Below are 18,300 nucleotides of genomic sequence, written 5' to 3'. Positions count from 1 at the left end.
GCAAAATATATAAATGAATATCTGCCAATAAAAGAACAAACAGGAATAAAAACATAACCATGATCTACTTTAAGGAATCCTAATATATAGTTTAAAAGTTAAATGTATGTATTAATTAAGATCTAGTTAATCAGTTTAAAAAAAGGCTTCTTTGTTTTTCACAAAACTCATCATGAAAAGACTTTAAATACTGAGCTCCTCAAATGCACATGACCTCATGTTAAAAATGGGTGTTCTCTCTGTCTCTCTTTCTGTCTCTGTCTCTTTCTGTTTCTCTTTTACTCTTTATTTAATTTTAATTTCCCATTTTAGCTTAGATGACTGCCTGTCTCTTTTCTTGCATGTATGCAATTTTTCTCTGTTTTCAATTTATCTAAGAACTCACTTCAGGAAATGAGTATCAACTTGATTGAATGACTTTCCAGCCCAGACTGGAAGTGGCATGGGTGGGACCCACTTCCACATGGTGGTAACATTTTGACATGCGTCCTTTTTAGAAATATTTTCATGAATGTCACATTACATCAGAGTCTGTTCCAAGCAAAGGTAGAATAAGAAAGAGTCACTAAATCTTTTTAAAAGCTTGACGGGAAAGCACTTCCATTTAGTTGCATTTACATGGTGGAAAACAAAAAGGAAAGAAAAAGAGATGGTAGAAGCCATCACATTGATGATAGGTTTTGATATAAAACAGCAAAAACAATAAAAGAAGCATAATTTTCCCAGTCAGATGGAATTACTAGAACAACAAATTTGAAGGAAATCAATAAGATCATTTATACATGACGTATTTGCAAATTTAATTACTTGTCATCCAATGTTTCTCAAATGCCAGTTACCAGTGAAACATTATGGCATCCTGGTCACAGCTGGGGCTCCCAAGTTAGTGAAATTTCCACCATACTAAAGGTGATTCCTTACAGTGTCAACAATTTATTGAACTAAGATCACTTAAACATATTCCTACTACAAACCCCTAGAAAGGTTAGATGAAATGCTAGATAAAATTATTTTAATTGTAATGATGATCTTATGAAAATAGAGGAGGCTCTTTAGGTACTAGCGGGAAGAAAGAGCTAAAAATCAACTCATAAACATGAGAGCTGGTGCTGGGACCCTTGACTGTGGGTCATGGTGATGGTGGAGGTGGTAGAGGTGAAGGTGATGGTGGTTGTGGTTATTATTCAGCTCTCATTGGCTGTGAAGATATAGAAGATGAAGTCTCCAGCTTACCTAGATGGCAAGCTGGAACTGAGGCAATTGCTTTTGCCAGAGCCCATTAAAGGTTACAACTTTAGTAAAATTGTTGGCCAGAAAAAAGTATGATAGTTGACTCAGAGGAACAAAAATGAAATTCTCCGCTTCTTCCAGGCTGTGGGTGAAAGCCAAACAAAGGATTCTCTTGAGAATTTGAAACCATGGATCTGCATTTCTCATGGATTGGGTGTTTGAATTTATTCTACTTACTAAGTTGAAAAAATATCATGATAATTGATGCTGGGCCAGTAATAACTGTACATAATCAAATAAAGAAAACTCTCTGAGGTACATGTGCACAAACCAAGCTATAAATAATTGGTACAAAACCCAAGTCTACTTCAAGATGAAAATACAGTTAAAATTGAAAAACTCACTATATTGGTATAACATAGCAATATCACAGCAGACACACCAACATTAAAAAACAAAATAAAGAAGTTCTAAACAGTAAGGTAACACTCAGGAGAGACATTTAAAGTAACTGTTTAGAAGACTATTTCAGTCTCATCACTTGTATTCAGCAGTGTACCAAAGATTCTAGGCAAGAAAAAAAAAAATGAAAACGTCCATATAGGAAACTGTAAAGTAAAATTCCGAGGACAACACAATGATCTATGTAGAAAATCTGCTGAAATCCACCAAAAAAACAAGCAGAACTGACACACAATTTTAGTAAAGTTGCAGGATAAATGATTAATACACAAAAATCCATTCAATTTTTATATCCTAGCAATGAATTGGAAATTTAAATAAAAATAATATGTAGAATAGCATCAAAATTAGGAAATTCTTAGAGATAAATTTGACAAAAGATGTGTAATACCTGTAAACTGAAAAAGCTGCTGGAGAAATTAAGATATTTAAATGCAGAGTTATACACTGTTCATGCATAGGAAGTTTCAATGGCATTAAGATGTTGATTCTCCTCAAATCAATTTATAGATTTGACACATTTCCAATCAAAAGCCCATCAGATGTTTTGTAGAAATTAACAAGCTGATTCTAGAACCCACGTGGAAATACATGCGTGGGTCCTAGAACAGCCAAAGCAAATTTATAAGGAAGAATTGAGTTCGAATGCCAGCGTTAACTGATTTCAAGGCTTATTACAAAGGTACATTGATCAAGACAGTGTAGCATTGCTACCAAGATAGACAAATAATAGAACAGAAAACCACATCATTTAAAAGTAACTCTAAATGAACCACAGAGTGAAATGTAAAACTGAATGCTGTAAAGTTTATAGAAGAAAACAAATCCATCTCAAGGTCCTTCATTAATCACCCTTGCAAACTTCCCAAGGACATGTAAGGTGACATATTTAAAGTTTTGGGGATTATGACATGGATTTCTGTGAGGACCATCATTCTACCTACTACAAAACTCGATGGTCCCATTTACATAAAATTCTACAAAAGAAAAATGAATCTGTAGTGACCAAAAGCAGACCAGTGGTTGCCTAAAGTCGGGGCAGACAGCCCGAGGAGCAGAGGGAGGGGACAAAAAAGGGGAAACTTGTAGGTGATCACTGTGCTCACTGTCGTGACTGGGGTGAGGTGCCTATGAAAACTTATAAAACCACGTAACTTACAATGTGCAGTACTTTGTATGTCAACAACACCTCAAAAATGTAAAGTAAGTGCATTCTTGTATAAAACATCAGAACATTAAAAAACCAATAAATTGTTTAGGGGGAAAAAGAAGATATTATAGGAATGAATCAAAACTTCAAGGACTAAGTAATGTTAATTACAACTGAACACAAAAATCAATGGCGAGATTAAATATCAAATTAGACAAGTCAAAGGAAAATTAAGAACTTGAAAATACAATGTGAAGAAATTGTATTGTAGACAGTACATAGGAGAGAAAAGATAAACAGTTTACAAGAGGTTAAAATATGTGAAAACAAGAAAGGAAAAGCCCAACTTATGGCCAAGAGAGAGAAGACAGATGGAAAGAGGCAGCATTTTGATACATACAAGACACGACTCTTAGATTCATGAGGCACAGTCAGTCCACAGAAACACCGAGAATTACATCCACTGCCAGACACATCATAACAGGTCACAGGAGCCTGAGATCAAAAATAAAATCATGAAACAGTCTGGAGAGAGCCTACGAAAGAGCAAGAGGGGCAAAGGTAGAATAAGAAATTGAACTACTAAGTAAGCATATTACGCACAGTTAAAAGAGAGACTGTCTCACAAAAAGCCCGAATGAACACCTTTCCTCCAGACTTTGGCGATGCAGCTACCAAAGAACGCTTCGAGAGAAAGGAAATTGAAACTGGAATCTTACTGACCAATGTCACCCCAATAAATTTAATAAAAATTTAAAAATATGAAGAAAGAACAAAGAATGGGTGACACAGAGAAGTAGTAAGCAAAGGTAAGTGGTGACCTTATGTGCCTAAAACAATAGTGAATGCAATTACTAAAATTATGTGTCCAAACAAGATAGAATCAAAATACTAGAAGAAAACAGCATAGGATAAGGGAAGAGTTTCTTTGAAATTCAAATAGATGTTCAGGAGGGAAGTAAAGATACTAATTAATTTTAGATTTTGCTAATCATGAATACATGATGCATGCTAACTGTTACTTCTAAAGTTTACACATGTGAATAATTAGCTTAAAAGAGTAGGAAGAAAAAAAAACAATAGGGAAAATTTAATCATCCAAAAAAATAAGTAAATAAAAAGAAGGCAAAGAAGCAGAAAAGAGAAAAGTAGATGGAAAGCACTGAGAAAATGCAAGGCAGCTCCCCTCTGTTCAACGCAGCAAATGTAAATGGACTCAGTTCACAGACTAATCAGATGGGTCTCAGGCTGGATGCTTTCAAAGTACAGCTGTGTACTGTTTCTAAGAGATGGAAGTAATCTCTGGCGTAGTCTGCCCGAGGGAGGTGGAGATTGAGTCCCCACTCCTAGGGGGAGCCGTGGCGTCTTTCTAAGCAGCACAGTGTATAAAGAGAAAAATCCCTACCTTGCCACACAGGACCTCAGCCGGTGCTCAAGGTCAGCCTCCACAGTGACGGGTCCTGTTGCTGGGACACACCCGGCTATGACGGAATACACCATGCTTTACTGCTGTGCTCTTCCTCCCTCAAAACTCACCCTCCCTAAGCAAGAGAAGACACTCCAAGAGAAGACAAATTCCAAGGGAGGGGCATCCCGCTTCAGGTCCCACCAGTTCTGCTCGAAACTGTCAAGGATTTGTCATCCAAAACAAGACAAGTGTGAGACACTGTCACAGCCAAGAGGGACCTTAGGAGACAAGATGACTAACTGTAAAGGGCTGTTCTGGGTGGGATTCTGGGACAGCACAAGGACTTTAAGCAAAAACTAAGGAAATCTGAAAAAAATACGGACTTTAGTTAGCAAAAATGTATCGATACTGGTTTATTAATTGTCACAAGTATGTCACACTAATGTCAGGTGTAAACAATAGGGTTACTGTATACAGGGATATTTGGAAACTTTCATCTTCTGAATTTTTTAAAAATCTAAAACTGTCCTAAAATATGAAGTCTATCAAAGACAAAAGGAAAACAAACATAAATGTCACCTAAAATTCACCTAAAACTCTAAGTTTTAGAGATTACCTTAAAGCCATTGCTACTAAGAGAAGTATGTAGTTTTATTTCATTTGCTATGGAAATAGTTTAGAAAGGTAGGTTGCTAACTTCATCCGCTTGGCAATTTTACCAATGGCCAAGTAAATTCTCAAATTTGCTTTAAAAACATTGCTCCCTGGTGGACATCGTCTATACCAGCTGCCATCTGAAAATTAATTTTCCCAGCTTTGTTTGAAGCACCTTGAAACTGGGAGTTAGCAATGAGAATGCTGACACAGCCTGAATGAGACCAGTGTGAACCATCGCTCTAATTTACAGTGTCAGCCCGTATCCCAAACACTTTCTCCGTGTACTTGGCTTTGCACAAATGGGAGAGGAAGGCACTGCACTGAATTATTGTGCAATTAATCATTTGACCATGAGGGGTTCATTTGCTAATTAAAAACGCAAAAAGAGTAAATTGAAATAACCAGTGACCACTCAATCACGTCTTCTGGGGTGCCTGCGCCCTGTAATCAGTCACAGTGCATCAGTCAGGCACACACATTCAGGTACCGGAACCCCAGGACTACCTGACACTTCCCCTTGTGCCACAGTCCTGTCAGGTGTACACAGCAAGGCATAGCGATGGGCGTCTATCTGTCCACACCTGTATCTCAAGGCATAAAGCTTTGGTTTCACGAAAACAAAAATGGTCAAAGAAAATGAAAGCTTTGAACGACATGACATGAAACAGAAGAATGCTGATATTATGTCTAAGTCCTGCTGTCCTCACCCTTTGTATCATGATATCTATACCTCCAAACTTAGCACCTTAGTTCTTCTGATCCAGGTAAGCGCCTCGGCATGGCCAATAACCTAGTCAACCATTATTTGTGTGTATACATTTTTCTTTCCTTAAGTCACCCATTTTGAATATTTAAGCCAGTTACCAGGCAGCTTAGCAAGAGGGGAAACTCTACAAATGTCGACATAATTCTGAAACTTTCTCATGAGGAATTTAGTGAGGCAACAACAAGGGTCAAAGAGAGACAGAACAGATGTTGATGTAAAGCTCTCAGATGTTTCCAGAATCTTTGGGTTCTTCCACTCACCAGGAAGGGACATGAAGGGAAGCTGCCTTTGTCCCCCAGTTTTGCTCCCTGCAGGGTGCAGAAGCTCTTGCCACTCTCTCCAGAAAAGAGGAAGATGGGACAAGCGCAGGAGAAAGTGAGGGGCTGTTGGAGACAGGAAGGATCACACAAAGACAGGTGGGGGTGGGGGTGGGGGGTGCGATAGTGTCATTTGCGATAAGGACAGGAGGAACTGCTCCTGAGGACAAGGCACAGATGAGTAAGGATGTCGGGGTATGGAAGAAAGCAAGTTGTTTTGACACCCACCGCAGGACTGTGGCTGAGCTCTTTCTGGGCCCTTTCTTTAGTCCATCGGATGCTGAAATACACATACAATGCCAGGAAAGTTAAATGTGTAGTCAGAGGGAGCGTGGTAAGGGGAAAAGCAGTGGTTTCATAGTGTTTGAGCACGAGTATCTATGCTCTTCCAAGGAGAGGTGCTACCTACTGATCATCCATTCGTTTCACAAGTGTGTATGTGCCAGGCACTGTTTTAGGAGCAAGGGATACAGTGTGCCAGATAGACAGGGCCTGGCCTCTTTGTCCATTTCATTACAGAGTAGGAGACAGAAATACACGAGAGAGAGAGAATAGGGGATGATAGACAGACAGACAGACAGACAGACAGACAGATACATAGAGACATAGACGTAGAGATACACATATAATGGATAGATACAGTCACATAGACAAACAAATGAGTATATAGATGGTAGATCGATTGATCTGACTACAGGGAAGTTTTATAATGTGATAATGCCATTTTTTTCCCCTTGCAAAATGATTGATTGTGCAAACACAATTCTGAGTTAATTTAAATATGCTGTCGACTTTGGAGTTAGACAAACCGGGGTTCAAAATTCAACTGCCCAGGTACTCCGCAGCCGCCCTTGGGCAGGGACCCTGACTTCTCTGGCGGTCAAGGCCCCTGCTCTGGTGAGTGGAGCTTAGGCCAGCGGTGCTGCTCAGAGAGTCGGTGAGGACGGAAGCAGATGGAGTGTGAAAAGCTTAGTGCACAGGGTGGCACGTAGTAGTAAGCAACCTACCGCTCGGCAACCATCCTCTCTAAAATACATCTCATCACCTCTGTTTCCAGTACCTCCACCTCCGAGAGCTGACTCTTAGCTCCCCTACCTCTGCCCTAATTTTAATTTTTTCTCACCCATACTGGTTTCCTTCCCATTTCTTTGCAGCAGTTTCCCCATATTGATTATGGTCTGTGCTGGTCCTTCCCTAGAGCACAATAAAAAGTCCATTAGTGTTAGCTGACTGGGTCAAGATAGTGTACATAGGACAGCTATGGACAAAATGCATTTAGACTGTAAACAGTCCTTTGATAAGGAGTCATACCAAATGTTATTAAACATCCATTCAGCAAGGGGCTGGGGACTGCTTTCCGTGGGTCCCTAGAGATCATGGTTAGAATTAATGTTACTTAATAGCTTTATAAATGATCCGAAGAAGCAAACAGACCATTTTGGTTTTGCTTTCTTTGTTTCAGTTTTTAAGTGACACTCTGCTCTTCTGGTCAGCTTTTTGTGTTTATAAAACAGGAAACCAGAGTCTGGAAACCTGGGTTGTAGCGTGTGAATTTCTCTCATGACGTGAAGTGTATTCAGTCATTTCAGCTTAGGGCATCAGTGCATAGCTACCAGGTGACACAGGTGTCACCTCTGTGGTGGCAGGGGACATTGCACCAGCAGGATCTCTGTGTCCCAATGCATGCACACACACACACACACACACACACACACACACACACACACACACACACTATATTGCCTGTCTCCCTCCTGCTAGAATGTAAGATGCTTGAGGACTAGCTTTTTTGTCTCTCATTCCCAGTTGTATCCCATGTATAGAAAAAATGTTTCAGTAAGGATTCATAAAATGAGTTAGTCCCCTTTGCTTTATGAGCTTTCCATAATGCCATACATTCATTTCCATTAAAACACTTTTAATTTGCAAATGGTTTTGCAGATGAGAGACAAAGCACATAAATACACACAAATCAGAGAAAGGATGTGAGCTCCTGGATCAAGGTCCAGTAGGTATACATACCTCCCTTACTAGGGGAGCGGAAAAGGGTGAACGGCAGGGCTCCCGGTGGTCCATGTCCCCCCGTGGAGCTGCCACCACACATTGTGATGTTGCAATAAATATGCTAAGGCAGAGAGAGAATAAAGCAGGAGGAAGATAAATCACAGAATGGCTGTCATGGCTCCAGTATTCACACCAGATTATGCAGGATATTTACATGTGATCAGCTCACATTTACATGTCAGGAAATGGGCCACTGGCCTGGCTAGACAGCTGCACAGAACAATATTTCTTGGGTGTTCTGTTCATATTCCCCCCTTACAATTCCAGAGTCACAGGTGTCCTAAAATTACCCGGAAAGCCTTAAATTACACGACAGAAATGATACCTTCATTTCAAAATCTCTTTGAAGATGAACACAGCATCAGAGTATGAAATATTTGTAAATAACTGGATTCAAAATAGAAAGAGTATAAAATAAAATATATTTATTCTAAAGTGTGTAGAGTATATATATTTATATGCCTTAGGAAAAACACAGAAAAAGATGCTTTCTTACAGACCTAAAAGCAACTAGTTCCTAAGACACTGGATTTAACGGAGTCATTGATCATGTTGGGAAATATGTTTTAAAAGTTTGGGGCACCAGCTTTTTAGCATCAATAGGAGAAATTTGCCGGAGGGTCTTAAAAGGGTTACTTATCTCTTCAATGCTCCCCACCCTCAAAAGAGCAATTTCCTCCTTTCTCTGCAGCTCCATCAGGCTCTCTGCTTCCACATTCATGTATTTTCAAATAGTCCCCAAAGGGGTGACTCAATAGATGTAAAAAACACTAAACACCAAATTTACAAAATGCCTTTTAAGCATAAGTGTGTCTCTGTTCTCCCCAAGACATGTGTTCATCTCCTCACCACCTGATTCTCTGTGCTCAGAAGCAGCATAAACCAGCATCCGAGTTTCCCAGACAATGCTGATATCCTGGGCAGTCCTGTTCTTCAACATTAATGCGATTTTCCTGAATTTTCAAGATTGATCCCCCTAATGGCAGCCAAACGGGTTACTATTATGTGTCCATGGTAATGTGGCCAGATGTGGACTTAGGCAACTGATGGCCGATTGTGACAATCAACATGGCCGTCTTCTCCTCATGCTAGTGTTTCAACATGCGTATGTCAAATTTGTGTAATGTTAGTGGCAAAGATGGGTTTTGATAACAAGACAGTTACACTTGTCTGCTTCTGTAAAGATCCCTATTATTTCTTACACGATACAAAATACTCTTTTTACCACATTCAGTTGAATTCAATGCAGTGGACCTATTAAGCCTGAGACCCTAGTAGTATGTTTCAAATGCCTGGAGAGTCTCCGGGAGTGGAAACCCCTAGCGCCAGTGGATGAGGGATTTGAGCGCACAGCTAGATGAAAAGGGAGAAAAAGCGTCACCTGTAAATGTGTAGTGTCCATCTTGGCCTTTTTTCTGGTAAATGTGATCTAGCAGAAAACGTTAGAGCATTTTAAAGTGAGAAAGAGGAACAAAATTTCAAGTTAAGTGTATAGAAATTAAAATAATAAAGCGACTCACTAATACAGGTGACTCTTGCATTAGTCTTGTTTCTCAGAACAGATGTCATTCTTGTTGCATGATCCTCTGTAAAGTCAACTGACAAATATTATGTTTATAGATTTTTTAAATTGAAGCCAAAATAATTATGTTTAAAACCAAGGCAGGCTGAAAACAGGCTCAGTCCCTAAGCCCACTTGTTTGTTTGTTTTTTACTTTGATGTGTAACTGAGGAAAAGTTGTTTGTCTAGTTATGTTCCTTGGTTTTTTTTTTTAATAAGGAAAGAGAATAACATTAGCGTTCATTGACCAGTGCCATGGTTTAGGTGCTACAATAAACAACTCAGGTACATACTTTTGTGTTGAGCAGGAACTCTGCACCCACCTATTCAGTGGAGTGGTGTTCGCCCTAACTTTTATGATAAGAAAACTAAGGTTTCAGATGGTCAATAACATGCACTTTTCTTCATCATGTGTCAGGGCTGCTACTGAGAACCCAGGACTTCTTGTTCCAAAGACCAAGAAAGAGTAAAATAATTACTTTTCTCGCCTCTTATCTGTGGCCAAGATAAAAAAAAAAAGGGGGGGGTATGCTCTCATCATGTGTGTTAGGAGGAAAGGTTTTGTATATTTTTCATAGTATCGTGTCTTCAATAAAATGCTGCATGCTTTGAAAAGGTAGAAAGACTTGATGAGATATTGACTTTAAAATATTGCCTTTTAATGTTATAGAAATATCAGTTATTGAAGTGAGGTTTAGATCTGTATTTTGATCATTTATTCTTTGATTTCATGCTTACGATGCATAATATTTCCTTTCTTACTGTCATCCATCACACATTAAAAAATCACAATATTCAGCAAGCTGGAGGGTTTGGCCTTTCTGATTTCACTCTCATTCACAGAGGATTCAGAGGGAGGAACAGTAGAGAACAGTGACACACCACCACTCCTTCCCACAGAAGAAATTTCAGGGCGGGTGCAAAAAAAGGCAAGATGCTCACCAGAGAAATTACCAGAAACCACAAAGCTTTTATTTCCTTTCTTTCTTAGATGGTTGGAATGACCAATTTTCCTTCCACTTTCCTTAGTCTTTTATAACCACCAACACCAAAACCATGAGCAACACCAAAATCATCACCACTGACAACATCACAGCTCCCACCATCATCAGCAACACTAGCAGCATCACCACCACCAACACCATAACCACCACCAACACCATAACCACCAAAACCACATCATCAGCAATACCAACATTACCACCAACACCATAACCACCGCCAACAACATCAACGCCACCAAAACCGTCAGCACCACCCCACCAGCACCACCACTAACTGCTTAAGTAGCAAAGGGATGTGACCTAACTGTAGAGCTTCACTCTCTAGCACTGTGAATACTCCTCTTTACTGCCCTGCTTTCTCTACTAATCTCACACTAACCTCCCTACTTGCTACATTTTAGTTAAGTGACTTTGCTATGTATGACACTCGGTTTGCTAGGGCTGGTTTACTTCTCCCCAAAATGAAGAGACTTAACGTGTCCCAGTTAGCACTGAAATTAAGATTTGTGCTCGTCATGTGCCCCAACAATATCTTCTGTTCTATGAGGCTATAAATTAAAATTATCCAATTCATTAGTATGTCTCCAGGCACTTTTAGAAATGTTTTAAAGTATGTTTGAGTACACCGAAACAATGGCCAGTCCAATTTATTGATGTAAATATATTGTCATTTCAACGTTATTGTGTTGTATATATGCCTATGTTTGTGATATGCTAAATTATAGATTGATTTGGAGCTATTTTTATCAAAGGAAAGGGGACTTTATTTTCTTAGCATGCGTACCTACTCAAGTGCATTTCCTAAAGCTAGTTCACACACACACGCACACACATACACACACGTTCAGATGAAGGGTAGATATGACTAAAGACCACAGGTGGTTACACTTTTGAAAGGTAGTCGCTGGCCGTGTCTCCCTCGTGTAGTTACAAGGAAGGCACTGCCTGTCTGTGGCGGGTCGTGTGGTTGATGTACGTTGACATATGGTCTGACATTTCACTAGGACTTTGAATCGAATGCAAATCCAGATGTATACCACGTAAATGCATACCGAATTTGCACAGGTAAATTGTATATTTTGATGAGGTCACTGGGATTTAGCTCCTTCATTTGCGTGTCTGGAAGAGCCAGGAGTACAGGAGGACTCGTTTAATAGTTATCTGCCATCCCCACTTGTCTTCAAATATTGTGATTTAGCTAGAGCTCTAATGCATCAGAGCAACCGGTCCCCAGAGCATTTTTCAGAATATAAATTAAGTGATATTATAACAGCAGCCCTCTCTTAGCTCAGCATAATGAATATGAACCATCATGTACTCCTGACCAGGGTCACGGTATGAGAATGGATTACTCTATTAACATCTCTTTTAAGTAGCATTAGCGATAATAAATGAAGAGATTTGATGCAATACTGATAATATTATTCATGCAAAAACAGCGTGCTTTATCTTGTTAAAACAATTAAAATGTGCTTTGAGGATATTTTACACCACAGAAATATGAGTGCTTATTGCATGTTACTGAACACTCCAGCCTTAGCGGGTAATGCAGATAATCTGATAAACCCACAAGGCTGATGTGCGCTGTGCTAATTCAGGATCATCTTCTTGGCCTACCCAAATGCTGCCCACGACTGCAGCAAGCTTTAGTGCTCCTATAAGATTAAATCCAATCCTTTTGCTTATCATTTTTTCAAAGAAATTACATCCACCATTCTTCAGTGTGACCCTCTTTAGCTGCTAAGCAGCTTGTCATCTTGTGTTTTGCTTCCCAGACATATTTCAGCTGTGTCGTCAGTTATACCTCATCTTATCCCAATCATGGAAATCCATAAAAAGCAAAGATCACTCATGTCTTTTCATAGTGACCTCATTCTCAGTGCAATATTAAAACTAACTTTATCTCCCTCTCAAATCTCAAACCACTAAGTGAACGGACATGGCAGCTCCTTTCTGTGACATAGCTCGTCATTCTGTGGATTGGAGTATTTTGTAGATAAATCAAAGTCACCATACGAAAAATTCTAAATGAAAGGAAGTTACTTCATGGGTATGGAGTGTCCTTCAGTGGTGATGGAATGTTCTGGAACTAGATAGAGGGGATGGTTGTACAACATTGTGACTGCGCTAAATACCCCTGAACTGGATTTTACTTTGTGTGAGTTTTATCACAATACAAAAAAAAAAAAGTTGGGGCTCGTAGTTGTAAGGACCAGAAACTATCTCCTTCAGTCATTACTGTGATCCACCATGGTCAACATTTTACTTACTTTCTTCCTCTTACAGGAGTTAAAAGTTAGATAAATGTTCATAGATTTCCGTGTGTTATCGTCTTCCTTCCAGGTGGGAGTACTAACTGATGGTCCAGCATCTGAGCACAGGTTCAGAAGGTCGCTTTTCCTCCATCCCTTCCCAACACTGTTCACTCCACTTAGCTGCACGGTGAACATTCTAGATTCAATTCCCAAGGATTTATAGTATTCCCAACAAATGTGAGAGGGCAGAGATGGGTTTAAATGTTTTTTTCCTAATAGAGGTGAATAATAATATTGTAATGATTATATATTAAGATTTATTTAATTATTCTCATAGAAAACTTTACGTGATTTGGAAGAAATGATTATCTTTAAAATCTTTCAAACACGTTGCACTTGGGAAATTTTCCTATTTTAATTAAGACTGTAGCAAAGCCAAGTGAATGGCACCGTCTATGCATTCCCATCAGCTTTTTCATTATGCCTGGCAAGGTGTTCCTACTTGATCCCACATACATTTTGCACATGTAAAAGGAGCTGGAGGTTCAAGAGCTAGATCAGGTTTTGCATTACGGACAAAACGCATATTTACATGAATGAGCCCTTGACTGTATATAATTAGTCCTGGGACAGGAGACTAAGGGGGTCCTCAGAGGAAGGATTTAAGTATTAGCTTCTCATATTTATGATTAATGCTTTTCTTATCAGCCTGAGGCCCTGGATAGGATCATGTTGGGTTAAATCATTCTTTGTTACGAAACACAGACATTCTACCTCAGGGAAGCCCAGAGGGAAAGCTCCACTTACTATCTGTCCCCTCATCAGAAATAAGCCACCTCAGAGCCAGGAAAGTCACTTTTTCTTATTTATACTTTCAGTGACTTCCTAAGGATTTGACTTAAAATATGCCCTTCCCATTAGCTGTGGGCAGACTATCACGCAGATGTGTGTCTCCGTATTGTTTTTCACAGTGGCTTACAAGGGCAGGGTCCATCACATCCCTGTTTATTCATTTACTTATTGATAAAGAACCCTCACGGATCATATACAAACAATAAGGGTCAAAGGCACCTGAGGACTTACGCTGTGCAAGTTGAGTACTAGAGTTTTATCGGGTACTGGAAGTCATGCTTGGCTGTAGTAAGCAGCAAATGTCCCCTGGGGGGTAAGAACCACTGAATTTGACTGTTTCCAGAAGTTTCCAAACTTTCTCAGGCCATGGGGCTCTTACTGTCTTGGCAATTTTTTTCAAAGCACCCCTAGACAAAACAAGCAAACAAACAAAAAACTTAGATCCAAACAACTTAATCAGTATTTACATCGTAACAACTTTACAGCTGTTTGAAAATATAATGAAAAGAAAAATTGAAATCTAGTTCCACTCCTTGATAATCACACATACTGGCCAAAGGGGCTGTGCACCTCATGACCGCACAGCTGCTTACACCTCAGTTATCCACTCCGACACCACCACCCCAAGTCTTGTTTATTTTAATTCTCATGACTCTCACTCTCCAACCCAACAACCACCAAAACCCAGCTTCCCAAACCTGGTGTCCTTAAAAAGAGCATAGCCCCATCCAGCGTGGACACTGAGTCACCTGTCGCTGGAAGTCTGCATGGGATGTGACATACGCCAAGGAGATTTGTGTTTCCCTCAAAAATTAAGCATGTCCCACAGTGCCCTGGGGTGCCTTGGCACCCAGGGTGGGACCTGCAAAGTTAAACCACCTCCCAAGTGCCATCTAGTCCTTAGCACCCATGATGCTCTGTGTGTCACACGCCCCCATGACCCCTGGCTGTGTATGTGCTCTGGTGCTGGACACTGGTGGTGCCCCCACGGTTCCATGCTCAGAGGACTCAAAGCAGCTCTGTTGGGACGTGTACACCGGCTTTGATGTAACATGTCACGGTCATGCGCAGGTGTGTTTCCACAGACACTCCAGTGGCCGGCCGTTCAGGGTGGATGGAGGGGAGTGTTCAGGGCGGTACTGGTCCAGGTGTGCTGGGCAGACAACAGATTCCGAGTGTTTCCAGGCAGGTGAGCTGCAGCAATCTTCAGGCAGACAAGGCACCAGGGGCAGCTTTCTAGCTAGGGCAGCTGGACGATCAGTGTCCAAGTGAGGTCAGCATATCATGGACGGGCGTGATCTCGTGGGGACAGAGAAGAAAGAGAAATAACAAATTGTGGCTCAGGTGTTCCTGGAATACTCAGACAAAGGTTCGAAGAGGCCCAAAACATGTCTCAGAAAGATGGTACCTTCGGGTGACTATTTCAACCTGAAGGGACGTGAGAAGCGGCAGGTCTGGAGGCCCTCAAGTGAGGGGTGCCTCCAAGGTCCCTGAGAAAAGGAGCAAATGCCCTTTTCTCTGAGATGATGGGACTCAGAGAAGAATGCGAGGGAACAGGCCTTACCTCGTCCCCATTTTACTGCATTTGGCATGCGCCTGCCATCCTATCACATTTTCCTACGAATTGCCACTCTTCATCAAACCTAGGTCTTCTTGTGAAAGTTCCTGCATCGTGTGAAATTTATATAAAATAATTTTTTATGCTTTTCTCTTGCTAATCTGCCTTTGTTACAGGGCCAGCGGAAAAGAGGACTAAATACACATAAATATTTATGGTATGATGTTAAGTGGAAAAATAAAAGAAATAATTTGACCTTTAATGTGTAACAAAAAGATTGTCTGTCATGCTGAAGTAAAAGGAAGTTTATACCAAGATGTTAATTTTCTTCATCTGTCAGCTAGGAGGTGATGCGGTGTTCTGTGAAGGTCTGATGGTGGGCGAGAAAATGGAGACAGAAAGTTTAGACCACATTTCAAAGGGTCTTGGTAAAGAGTATCTTGCAAAAGAGATGGCATGTGAGCTAAAGGGAGGTGAGTGGGCAGAAGGGTAGTTACTGCTGTCACGTGATACCACACGTGGTGCAGTGTGTCATTAAGGACTGAGGGACAGACGCACAGGGAAGCGCCACGTCTCGTCAAGGACTGGTAATTAGCCTGGACCGGGCTCCTGACTCCTATAAAAGTGAAAACGGACTGTCGACGCCAGGGGAGTCTTTGAGCCATCAAGTCTGGTCCTGCAATCTAAAAGCCATTAACAGACTGAAAGGATCCACAATCTGTAATTTCAGCCCCTGACCGCAGGGATGAAGGGAGGCTGGGTCTGGACAAACTTGGAAACAAGCAGGACTGTCGTCCACATGATACTGTAGCCCAGAAGACGGACAGGGACGGCATAGATGGTGTGTGGATGTGCAGAGCCGTGAGCAAACACACGAAAGAGTAATTGGATCTTTAGTCAATAAGATCAAACAGCGACGAGCGTCTGCAAAAATGCCAGAAATTTAATTCCATGTTGAAATATTTTTCAAAATGAAACGATATGAAAGCCAACAATGAATAGTGTTTACTTCCTAGAATAATCTCACCTCTACATTAAAAAAAGGAAAAGTCCAAATTAAGTCAAGACTGATTTCTTTAAATTCAATTATCTAATTTGACTAGGATGAACAAAGATGACATATGTACAACGGATCATTCCATGAACTGTTAGTGAAATATTGTCGTTTTCAATACAAAAATAATGACCTATAGATGTTCTCAGGTTTCAAAAATACGTATGATTTCCTGGTATCACGAGAGAACAAAAATTTTGTCAACAATACACTTCCTGAAGACGATTTAATGTATTAAAATGATCTCGTTAAGAAGATAAATAGCTGCATCTCCCTTCTGCATGCCACACTTTTTCATAGTGGATTTTGAAAGTCAAAAATCAGGGGGGAGAAAGATATAAATAATCTCATCCTCTTAAAACCCTTCTGCTCAGAGCAGAGACAGGACGGGCAGCGGGCAGGGCCGCACACTCTTGTTGTAGTAGAAAGGTAACACAAATAATACTGGTCCCAGGGATAGCAGCTGGCATGGGCCTGGGGCCTCCAGGGTAGGGGGAGCTCTCAGCATGTTCAGGGACAGTTAGGCTGAGGCAGCTGGCACGACAGGCACCCTACTGGAAGGACACACGAGGCCCAGCGTCACTCAGCCATCTCAGGGGTCCCTGGTCGATATGAGGGACCCAGGAGCAGCCCGCAGCCCTCAGAGGAGGGGAAGAGACAGGTACAAGGACAGGAGGAGCACTGAAGGCCGTGACAACCTGGGAGGGTGCCATCAGGTGGTGGTCAGCAATGCTGTGAGTGACATCTGTCTGCCCAGCTGGTGGTGATGGCACCTGGACTCCAAGGAACAGTTCGGGGGGCAGTCTTCCAGTTTTGTGGCTTCCAACACTGATTATCTCACCCTCATGATTCTATGGCCTAACATCTTCTAATCATTTATTTTCTGCTGAAATCAGCAGGAGTGATTTCTGTCCCTCCACCAAGTTCTGGTATAAACACGCCTGTCTTGGCCATAAGACTTCCAAGCACTTTGCTTAAATCGTCTGAGTCAAGATCATTGTGGAGAATTTGTCCTTTTCTGGCACTATTGATGGAATTGGCAGTGAAAAGTCATGGTAGGGGGTTTGAAAAACTGAGCACTTGCTTACTTTTCATGAGAACAGAAGCTGGGTGACATCAGGGTGAGCCTTACCAAACCCATATGATGTTTTACACAAAGAGAGGAAGCAGAACAGCGAGTGACATCACGTGAAGCATTAGGCTGCCGGAGCCGGAGGGCAGTGTCATCAGCCCTGACTGGAGACTTGAGATGTGTCAGGAGAAGCCATGTCGTGTGGGCGTACAGCGAGGCAGAGCACGGCTATGGAGTTCAGGTGTTGGGAAATTTCTACCCAGAACGCCGAGGATAGTATTGGGTAGTTGCCATGGGGCCCGCCGCCTCCTTTCCAGTCCTTGGCTTGGCCATCTGCCATCACTTTTATGAAAGCAAAAGAGATGTTAATGTGAAGGGAGTAAGAGACAAAAGAGATTCTGCCAAATCACAGGTACAAAAAACCAAAAGCAAGCCCCGTTAATGCCTCACAGGTTGGGTCACATCCCAGGTAGCAGGACGGGAAATCTGCAGCTCAGTCCTGGAACCCAGTGTCTGCATTTGGAATGGACGGCTTTCTGTATTTTTTCAAAGGTATTTTTCATTAGAACAGACACAATTAAATGTGGAGCTTCATATCAAATAATTAGAAGAATCTGTGTAGAAGATTCCACAACCCCGGGCTATAAGAGTGGGCCACCACAACTAAGCCCGAGGAATAGAAATGCCAGTGCAAGTGGAATTTGGGTTGTCAGACAATCCTAAGACATAGGGAACAAATTCTACCACCTTTACCTGTTACGGGACACCTTTCATTCCTTTGTATACATTTAGAAGCAGTTTCAGAACATAAACCAACTACAGGATTACGGGAGGTTTGACGAACACGCCTAATATCAGGCCTTTGTCACCAGAAATTGACATTTGAAATT

This window comes from Rhinolophus hipposideros, assembly GCF_964194185.1.
Source record: "Rhinolophus hipposideros genome assembly, chromosome: 17".
Taxonomy (NCBI): domain Eukaryota; kingdom Metazoa; phylum Chordata; class Mammalia; order Chiroptera; family Rhinolophidae; genus Rhinolophus; species Rhinolophus hipposideros.
Note: the sequence above shows the minus strand (reverse complement) of the source record.